This window comes from Arachis ipaensis, chromosome B4 (assembly GCF_059453495.1).
Source record: "Arachis ipaensis isolate K30076 ecotype BB chromosome B4, ASM5945349v1, whole genome shotgun sequence".
NCBI classification, from domain to species: domain Eukaryota; kingdom Viridiplantae; phylum Streptophyta; class Magnoliopsida; order Fabales; family Fabaceae; genus Arachis; species Arachis ipaensis.
Window position 1 is genome coordinate 73,853,564 of NC_142439.1, and position 11,382 is coordinate 73,864,945.

General features: G+C 40.2%; 1 non-coding gene across 1 annotated transcript; it reads left to right on the plus strand.

Moving 5' to 3' along the window:
• Positions 1-393: 393 nt before the first annotated feature.
• On the plus strand, positions 394-500 carry LOC148567937 (small nucleolar RNA R71). The gene has a single exon (XR_015883002.1). It is a non-coding gene; the product is annotated as a small nucleolar RNA R71 (small nucleolar RNA).
• Positions 501-11,382: the final 10,882 nt, after the last annotated feature.

The following is an 11,382-nucleotide window of genomic DNA, read 5'->3' on the forward strand; positions in this document are numbered from 1 at the left end:
GGATCATGGTTCTGCCTAGGTGAATTTCCAATGTAGTTGGCTTGCTCCTGACTACCCTCTGCTTCTTCGTTCACTCCTTCTTGGGTTGTTGATGAAGTGGCGATTACTGCTACTTGGTTCCTCTCCATCTTCTTGGTGAGGTCAGCCAGCTGCTGGGTAATGAGCTTGTTTTGGGCCAGCAGAGCATCTACATTGTTTAGCTCCATTACTCCTCTCGTGTTCCCTCTTTCGGAAGCATAGAAGTAGTCATTCTCTGCTACAGTTTCAATGATATCTATGGCCTCCTCAATGGTCTTCTTCTTGTTCAAAGATCCTCTGGATGAATGGTCTACGGCCTTCTTTGACTCATAAGAGAGCCCTTCATAGAAAATGTGCAGCTGCACCCATTCATTGAATATATCTGGTGGGCACCTCCTTGTTAGGTCTTTAAACCTCTCCCATGCTTCATACAGAGTCTCACCATCTTGTTGCCTGAAAGTTTGGACCTCAGCTCTTAGTCTATTGATTCGTTGAGAGGGGTAAAATCTTGCTAAGAATTTCTTCACCACATTTTCCCAAGTTGTCAAGCTCTCCTTCGGGAAAGACTCCAGCCACTTGACTGCCTTATCCTTAAGTGAGAATGGAAATAAGAGCAGTCTATAGGCGTCAGGATGAACACCATTAGACTTCACTATGTCACATATTCTCAGGAAGGTGGTTAGATGTTGATTGGGGTCTTCTTGGACACTTCCTCCGAACGAACAGTTGTTCTGAACAAGGGTGATGAGCTGTGGTTTTAGTTCAAAATTGTTGGCATGGATGGTTGGCTTTTGAATGCTACTTCCACAGTTTCCTGGGTTTGGATTGATGTAAGAGCCTAAAACTCTTCTATCCTCCCCAACATGATTTGCTCGTCCTCCTCCGCCATGGTTGTGAGCTTCTTCTTCACGATGGTTTTCCATGTTTTCTTCCATGTTTGGTTCAAAGTATTCCTCAAAGTGTTCCTCCTCTTCTTTAGCACCAACTACACGTTTTTCTCTTGCCTCCCTCCTTAGTCTAAGGAAGGTTCTCTCAGGTTCAAAATCAAAGGAAGTTGAAGCCCCGCTTCTTCTCCCTGTCATACAACCAACAAGTACAAGCAAAGAGAATAGGTGCAGAAAGTATATCTGTCAGAATTATTGTTAGTGTGAGTGATGCAATATATCAAACAGTTAGTGGGTTAGTGAAATGAATGGTAAATAACAAAGAAAAAGTAGGGGGAAGGGAAGAAATTAACTAAAACAGAAAGTAAATGACTCAAACAGAAAATTAAATCAAACAAAAATAAAATGCTCAATCTAGTTATCCTCCAATTTAATCATTGTTGATGCACAATCAATCCCCGGCAACGGCGCCATAAACTTGATGCACGAAAAACTCGTCTCGTGACAAATTTCCTTCGGCAAGTGTACCGAATTCGTCGTCAAGTAAAAACTCACAATAGAGTGAGGTCGAATCCCACAAGGATTGATTGATCAAGCAACTTTAACTAGAGGAATGTTCTAGTTGAGCAAATCAGAAATTGAGTTGAGAATTGCAGAAAATTAAATGGCAGAAAAGTAAATAACAGAAAAGTAAATGCTGGAAATAAAGAGCTGAATGTAGATGACGGAAAGTAAATTGCAGAATCTTAAATGGGAATGGGGTAATTGCTCATAAAAGTAAATGACAAAAATTAAAGAGAATGGGTAAGATCAGAAATGGGGAGTTCATTGGGCTCAGGAGATGTTGCATTCTCCGGATCAATTTTATTTTCATCTCTTCCTCAATCAATGCACTCATTGATCTCCTTGGCAATCTTAAGTGATCGAATTACAATTCCTTGTAATTCAATCTCTCAAATCTTGATCAATAGCCAATTCCTTGGTCAATTGCTCATGAGAAGAGATGAAGTATGGTCGCTGATTATACCACATGCATTTCCCAAATCAAGTGTTGAGAAGATTATAGTCACATATTCATCCAAACCCAATTTGGTCCAGAATGAGAAAGCATTTCTAGCATGATCTCTTCATTCCTCTTTCAAGATTCAGAAGAGATCCAAGTTTGAATAGCTTCTTTTCCAAGATAACTACCCAATTGGATGAAGATCGAAAGCTTTCAAGTAAAATCAAGAGAAAAGATAGAAGAAGAATAATGAAAACTAGTATTGATCCATCAAATTACAACAGAGCTCCCTAACCCAATGAAAGGGGTTTAGTTGTTCATAGCTCTGGAAAATGAAAACAGAAATGGAGAATACATGATGAAACTAGAAGTGCCGAGAAAGTAAAATACAGAGAGTAGTTCTATGCCAAGAGGCCCCCTATAATTTCCAACTCCTCATTTAATTCAAAGCTACTCCTATATATACTACTCTTCTGTTCTTCTAGTTGGCTCTTCAAGTCTTGGGTATGGGCCTTTGGATCTTGAGTTTGAAGCAGTTCTCTTCTTCATTGGGCTTGGCTTTACTTGCAGAGAGAAGTGTGAAGTGGGCAGAGACTTTTGCTCAGGACGTTAGTGGTGTTAATGTTCAGTGAAAATATGGGTTCGAGAACGTTAGTGACAATCACCTTTTTCACTAACGTTCCTCTCCCAAGTAAGAACCACGTTATCTTCAACGTTAGTGGCACAAACGTTGCCACTAACGTTGCCTCTTTGTCCATCACACACGTTATTGGGACTTGCCTTTCCCAATAATGTTGAGAAGTCTCCCCCTTCCCTACGTTAGAGTCCACGTTAACTTAGTTAACGTGGCTCTTTTAACGTAGGCTTGCCAACCTTTGAGAACGTTAGTGACACTTACCATTGTCACTAACGTTCCAATATGCCCCTATTTCTCACGTTAGAGTCCACGTTAACTAGGTTAACGTGGCTTCTAACATGGCCATGCTAGCCATCTCCAACGTTAGTGACAAAGTTGAGTGTCACTAACGTTGGCTCATCATTCCCTTATCCACGTTAGCTTCCACGTTAACTAAGTTAACTTGGGAGTTAACGTGGCTCATAGTGGCTTGTGTGGGCTCATTCCAACGTTAGTGACAATGTTGGGTGTCACTAACGTTGGCGATCACCTCCCTTCTTCACGTTAGCTTCCACGTTAACTAGGTTAACGTGGGAGTTAACGTGGCTCATAGTGGCTTGTGTGGGCTCATTCCAACGTTAGTGACAATGTTTGGTGTCACTAACGTTGTCGACCACCTTGTTTCTTCACGTTAGCTTCCACGTTAACTAGGTTAACGTGGGAGTTAACGTGGCTTATTATGACTTGGCCAACGTTAGTGATAAAGTTGAATGTCACTAACGTTGGCTTCCCCTTTACTTCTTAATGTTAGTGGCCACGTTAACTAAGTTAACGTGGCAACTAACGTGGCCACTTATGAGCTTGGTCCAACGTTAGTGATAATGTTAAGTGTCACTGACGTTGGCTCCATTTCCTTTCTTCCACGTTAGAGTTCACGTTAACTTAGTTAACGTGACTCTTAACGTGGGCAGTGATGGCTTCGAGAGCGTTATTGGCAATTACTTTTCTCATTAACTTTGCAAGTTACTCCCATTCCACGTTAGTGTTAACGTTAGTGTAACTAACGTAGCCACTAATGTGGTTCTTCTTTGCTTCCTTTGTCCTGAAATCAAGCAATAAAGTGCATCAAAGTTCTAGTCCAAGTCATGGGAAATGCAACATCCAATTTGTCATTAAATTCATGCAAAACTCCTCATGAAATCATATAAAGTGCACAATGTATGCTTGAATCAAGATGTAAGTGAATATCTACCCAAAACTAGCTTATTTCCTCAGAAAATGCATGAAACTATCCTAAAAACAGTAAAGAAAAGGTCAGTAAAACTGGCCAAAATGCCCTGGCATCAATAGTGGGGTTCAGTCTTCTCTGGGGTTGATGGACAGGTCTTGCTCTTTCTTCTAGAAATATTCTATGCTCACAAACTTGAGGGTTGATGCCTACTATGTCTGCCAAACTCCAACCAATTGCCTTCTTGTGCCTCCTTAGCACACCAAGTAGCTGCTCTTCCTGTTGAGAAGTGAGTTCCTTTGCAATGATAACCGGAAACTTCTATCCGTCTTCAAGGTAAGCATATTTGAGGTGTGGAGGAAGGGGTTTTAATTCTAACTTCTGATCATGTTCAGGCTCTGGGTTGTCTGGAGCTGGTAACAGTGGTAAGGTACTGTCATTGTCCTTTGAGAATGTTCCCACACTTGGACCTTGTCCTGTGTACTTCTCTTCAAATTCCTCCTGGTGAACTTCAGCCACGATTTCATCTATAATGTCACACTTGAGGATAGAGTGATCCTCTGGAGGCTGCTTCATAACTCCATTCAGATTGAAGATCACTACTCGGCCATCTATTTCAAAAGAGTATGTTCCTGAAAAAGCATCTAATTTAAACTTTGAGGTCTTCAGGAATGATCTTCCGAGTAGGATTGATGATGGCTTGTCTGAGTCATTTTGGGGCATTTCCAGGATATAAAAATCAATGGGGAATGTGAGTCCCTTAATGCCTACTAGTACATCTTCAGCAACTCCAACCACTGTAATAATGCTTTTATCTGCTAACACAAAACGAGCTGCTGACCTTTTTAAGGGAGGGAGCCTCAAAACATCATATATAGACAAAGGCATTATACTCACACATGCTCCTAAATCACATATGCATTCAGAAATTATCACACCACCAATAGTACAATTAACTATACAAGGACCTGGGTCACTACACTTTTCAGGTAAATCCCCCATTAAAGCAGATATGGAACTTCCTAAAGGAATAGTTTCTAATTCATTAATTTTGTCTTTATGTATACATAAATCTTTTAGAAATTTAGCATACTTAGGTACCTGTTGAATAACATCAAATAGAGGAACAGTTACCTCAACCTTTTTGAATATCTCTACCATTTTTGGATCAGGTTCCAACTGCTTCCTGGGCTTCCTTGCAAGTTGTGGAAATGGGATGGGAGTGGCGTTTTCTGCAGTGTCTGCGCCTTTTAGTGCTTCCTCCTATGGTTGCACCTCTTCTTCTTCAGCCACGTCCTGTATGTCCTCTTCTTCTTCAACATCTTCTATTTCCACTACCTCTTCAGCTGAGGCGTGTTCTGGTGGGTTTGGCTCCTCTTGATTCCTCTCCTGCAGTGTGGTTCTTGACCTCAGGGTGATGGCATTAATACCACCCTTGGGATTGGGTAATGGTTGAGAGGGAATCCCACTGGAGCTCAAAGGTTGATTATTGGAGTTATTCATTGAACCAATCTGTGAGACAAGAGCTTGCAAAGTAGCGTTCAGACTATTTAGAGTGGCATTAATGTTATTTTCCATGGTCTGCTATCTCCGATCAATAGATTGTAGTAAGTCATCATTGGCAGATGCAGAAGGATAGGTAACTTGAGAGGTCTGCTGTTGGGTATTCTGTGGTCCTTGGGATTGCCTTAAGTGAGGTGCTCTGTAAGACTGATTCTGATTCTGCTGCCTGTTGTTGTTGTTATTCCACCTCTGATTTTCCTGATTATCTCTGCCTCTTCTGTTGTTGTTGTCCCTCCAATTCTTGTTAGAATTGTCTTGCCATCAATGGTTGTAGATGCCACCTTGATTGTACCCTTGGTTGGGGCGGTCATAGAAGTTATGTATGGTTGCCACGGTGTTGTCTTCCTGCTGGAGCTGCGGACATTTATCAGTATAATGGCTATAATCAGTGCAAATTCCACAAACTCTCTGTGGGACTAACTGTTGGTTTTGCTGTGTTGGAGAAGGTTGAGCTTACTGAACTTGTTGTTGATTCAATTGCATTTGCTTCAGCAAGTTGGTCATTTCACAGATACTCTGAGTTAAAGCGGCAGTCTCTCTGCTAGAGGATACTTCTGCCACGGCTTTTGCACGGCCTTGTTTCTGCCTGTGATTCCTAGTAGATTCAACTTTGTCACTGATCAATTGCCATGCCTCATCAGTGGTCTTGTACTTTTTCATAGACCCATTGCTAGCACTTTCCAATGTGGTCTTATCTTGGGGCCTCATTCCCTGTGTGACATAACTGAGTAACACTATCTTGTCAATCATATGGTGGGAGCAAGCTTCCAGAAGATTATTGAAGCGCTCCCAATATTCATAAAGCGTCTCGAATTCATCCTGAACAATCATGGAAATATCTTTCCTCAGTTTATCAGTAACTTCAGCTGGAAAGAACTTTTCCAAGAATTCTCTTCTCAGTGTATCCCAGTTGGATACAATTGCTGCTGGTTGAGTGTAGTACCACTCTCTTGCCTTTCCCTCAAGAGAAAACGGGAAAGCTTTCAGCAAAATTGAAGTTTCATCTGCACCCTCATGCTTGAAAGTAGAACAGGCTGCCTGAAAATCTCTCAGGTGCTTGATAGGCTCTTGAGCAGGTAAGCCATGAAACTTTGGCATCAAATTGAGCAATGCGGTCTTTATTTCAAAATCTATAGCTACCGCTGGGTGATGCGCTTGAAATGGTTGCATTGTAAAATCAGGGGCTCCAGCCTCCTGGATAGTAACTCTCCTGGCTGCTGCCATGTTACCTGCGCATGAAACAACCAAATCAGTAGAACGGGGCTGGTTTCTTTTTCAAATGACGTTTCAGATCCGCCCTCAGAGAGGTCTAACCGACGCCGAGCTTGCCTTATTCATGAAATAGTTCTTTCAATCTCAGGATTGAATACTAGCAAGCTTGGATCAGGAAGCGAACGTGTCATCTAACGAAAGAAATAAGCAGCTCATAGTAGCAAAATAAAATAAAATGCAAATAAATAAATTCCAATTAATAACTTTAGCACTCTATTACAACTCCCCGGCAACGGCGCCAAAAATTGATGCTGGCGGAAATTGGCGAGTTAAGAATGATTATAAAATATGCGTTGCAAGTATAGTTCTCAACCAACCAGAAATCTGCTTATCAATTTAGAAGGGTGTCACAGAAATTAAAATTAAAATACTGGGAGTATGAATCCCAGGTCATCTCCCAACGAGTTACAGAAAAGTGTGCTATTTTATTAATCAGATGTTTTCAAAAAGATTTGAGTTGAATGGCAAAAAATTAAATTAGAGAATTTATATAAATTTAAATAAAAGACTTGATTGGGAGTTGATTAGCTGGAAGCCCTATTCTTGTTGCAGTACTCTCAATATTAATTGATAATTGGGGGTTATTATGTTTAGTTGTCCCTTACTAAGTAAGGGAAAGTTAAACAAGTTGGAATTTTGTTCTATCCACGAGTTCAAATCCGCTCTTGGGAGGATTGGTGTGAGTGACTAGAGAGCAATCCAACAATAAACCCAATTACAATCTTTCTCTTGAGCATCCCAACTCAAGGGTTTCTTTCAATCAACTCCCCATCAAGTTAGGGAACTACTCGCTCATTGTAAATGAAGAATTCATAACATAAGAAAGGGAATTAAAGAAAGACATGATAAATAATGATCAAAAGATTAATTAAAAATAAAAGTAATTCTTGTATTAATAAATGCTAAAATAATCCGATAGTAAAATTAAGTAAATTAAGGAACATGGAAGAGTAAGAGACAAGTAAAGAGAACGAACTAGAATGTCGAAGTGTTGATGAGGCAATAACTCTTCTCAATATCCCATTGCAAAACAATGAACATAACAAATCCTAAAAACCATGAATGTGTAGAGAGAAAACATAGAGGAGAAAAAAAACTAGATCTAAAAACTAAAACTATGCGGAATGAATGTTGTTGTTGGTTTCTGCATGTTCTCTGGCTCTAGTCTGCTTTTCTGGGCCGAAAACTGGGTCAAAATAAGGCCCGAAATCGCCCCCAGCGATTCTGCAGATTATGCAGATCGTGCATGTCACGCGGTCGCGTCATCCATGCGGCCGCGTCATTCGGCTTTCTGTTTTTCCACGCGGTCGCATCATCCATGCGGCTGCGTCGCTTGTGCTATTCCATGCCGCGCGGTCGCGTCATCCATGCGGCCATGTCACTGCGATTTCCTTTCTTTCGCGCGGTCGCGTCATCCATGCGGTTGAGTCACTTCTCGCTGGTCATCTCCTCAATTTCTTGTGTTCCTTCCATTTTTGCAAGCTTCCTCTCCAATCTCCAACTCATTCATGCCCTATAAGCCTGAAACACTTAACACACAGATCACGGCATCGAATGGAATAAAAGAGAAATAAAATACATAATTAAAAGTCTCTAGGAAGCAAGTTTTCAATCATGCAATAACTTTAGGAAGGAATTATAAATGCATGCTTATTTAACAAATAAGTAGGTAAAGATCATGATAAAACCACACAATTAAACACAATATAAACCATAAAATAGTGGTTTATCAATGATCACAGAAGTAATTGGCAAAAATTATAGAGAATGGGTAAGATCAGAAATGGGGAGCTCATTGGGCTTAGGAGATGTTGCATCCTCCGGATCAAGTTCATTTTCATCTCTTCCTCAATCAATGCATTCATTGATCTCCTTGGCATTCTTAAGTGATTGAATTCCAATTCCTTGGTAATTCAATCTCTCAAATCTTGATCAATAGCCAATTTCTTGGTCCAATTGCTCATGAGAAGAGATGAGGTATGGTCACTGATTATACCACATGTATTTCCAAATCAAAGTGTTGGTAGAATTATATGTCACTATATCCATCCAAACCCCAATTTGGTCCAACATGAGAAAGCATTTCTAGCATGATCTCTTCATTCCTCTTCTAAGGTTCCGAAGAGATCCAAGTATGAATAGCTTCTTTTCCAAGATAACTACTCAATTGGATGAAGATTGAAAGCTTTCTAGTAAAATCAAGAGAAAAGAAAGAAGAAGAATAATGAAAACTATTATTGATCCATCAAATTACAACAGAGCTCCCTAACCCAATGAAAGGGGTTTAGTTGTTCATAGCTCTGGGAATGGAAAACAAAGATGGAGAATGCATTCTGAAAAGTTAAACTAGAAGTTGCAGAGAAAGTAAAAAATACAGAGAGTAATTCTAATAATTCCAAAAGCTCCTTTCTAGTTCAAAGTTCTCCCTATTTATACTATTCTTCTGATCTTCTAGTTGCTTCTTCAAGTCTTGGATATGGGCCTTTGGATCTTGAGTTGAAGCAGTTATCTTCTTCAGTGGGCTCAGCTTTGCTTGCAGAGAAAGTGTGCAGTAGGTATAAACTTTAGCTTGGGGCGTTAGTGGTGTTAACGTTAAGTGAAATTGTGGGGTCGAGAACGTTAGTGACAATCACCTTTTTCACTAACGTTCCTAACCCAAAAAATGGTCCACGTTAACTTCAACGTTAGTGGCACTAACGTGACCACTAACGTTGCTTCTTGGCCCTTCGCAAACGTTACTGGGGTTTACCTTTTCCAATAACGTTGAGAGTACCCCTTTCTCCCTATGTTAGAGTTCACGTTAGTATAGTTAATGTGGCCTTTAACATAGGCTTGCTAAATCTTCGAGAGCGTTAGTGACACTTACCTTTGTCACTAACGCTTCAAAACGCCCCTACTTCCCACGTTAGAGTTCACGTTAACTAGGTTAACGTGACTTCTAACGTTGTATTGATAGCCATTGCCAACGTTAGTGACAAAGGTGAGTGTCACTAACGTTGGCTCATCATCCCTCTTCTCCATGTTAGCTTCCACGTTAATGTAATTAACGTGGCAACTAACGTGGCTCATAGTGGCTTAATCCAACGTTAGTGACAAAGGTGAGTGTCACTAACGTTGGTGATTCCTTGCTCCCTCTGATGCACGAAAAACTTGTCTCGCAACAAATCTCCCTTCGGCAAGTGTACCGAATTTGTCGTCAAGTAAAAACTCACAATAGAGTGAGGTCGAATCCCACAGGGATTGATTGATCAAGCAACTTTAATTAGAAGAATGTTCTAGTTGAGCGAATCCAGAATTTGGGTTGTGAGTTGCAGAAAATAAAATGGCGGGAATGTAAATAACAAAAAAGTAAATGCTAGAATTAAAGGACTGGAAGTAAATGATTGAAAATAAGTTGCAGAATTGTAAATGGGAATGGGGGATTTGCTCATAAAAGTAAATGGCAGAAATTAAAGAGAATGGGTAAGATCAGAGATGGGGAGTTCATTGGGCTTAGGAGATGTTGCAATTCTCCAGATCAAGTTCATTTTCATCTCTTCCTCAATCAATGCACTCATTGATCTCCTTGGCAATCTTAAGTGATTGAATTACAATTTCTTACAATTCAATCTCTCAAATCTTGATCAATAGCCAATTCCTTAGTCAATTGCTCATGAGAAGAGATGAAGTATGGTCACTGATTATACCACATGCATTTCCCAAATCAAGTATTGAGAGGGTTATAGTCAGATACCCATCCAAACCCAATTTGGTCCAGCATGAGAAAGCATTTCTAGCTTGATCTCTTCATTCCTCTTTCAAGGTTCAAAAGAGATCCAAGTTTGAATAGCTTCTTTTCCAAGATAACTACTCAATTGGATGAAGATCGAAAGCTTTCAAGTAAAATCAAGAGAAAAGATAGAAGAAGAATAATGAAAATTAGTATTGATCCATCAAATTACAACAGAGCTCCCTAACCCAATGAAAGGGGTTTAGTTGTTCATAGCTCTAGAAAATGAAAACAAAGATGGAGGATACATCATAGAACTAGAAATTGTAGAGAAAGTAAAATACAGAGAGTAGTTCTCTTTTTTTTCAACTTTCTGAACTCCTTAACAATTCAAAGCCACTTGATGAGCGGATAATTTATACGCTTTTTGACATTGTTTTTAGTATGTTTTTAGTAGGATCTAGTTACTTTTAGGGATGTTTTCATTAGTTTTTATGTTAAATTCACATTTCTGGACTTCACTATGAGTTTGTGTGTTTTTCTATGATTTCAGGTATTTTCTGGCTGAAATTGAGGGACTTGAGCAAAAATCAGATTCAGAGGTTGAAGAAGGACTGCTGATGCTGTTGGATTCTGACCTCCCTGCACTCAAAGTGGATTTTCTGGAGCTACAGAACTTGAAATGGCGCGCTTCCAATTGCGTTGGAAAGTAGACATCCAGGGCTTTCCAGCAATATATAATCGTTCATACTTTGGCCAAGAATTGACGACGTAAACTGGCGTTCAACGCCAGCCTTCTGCCCAAATCTGGCGTCCAGCGCCAGAAAAGGATCCAAAACCAGAGTTGAACGCCCAAACTGGCACAGAAACTGGCGTTCAACTCCACAAATGGCCTCTGCACGTGCTACACTTAAGCTCAGCCCAAACACACACCAAGTGGGCCCCAGAAGTGGATTTATGCATCAATTACTTACTCATGTAAACCCTAGTGACTAGTTTATTATAAATAGGACCTCTTACTATTGTATTAGGCATCCTGGATTGTATTTTGATCCTGTGATCTCGTTTTGGGGGCTGGCCACACGGCCA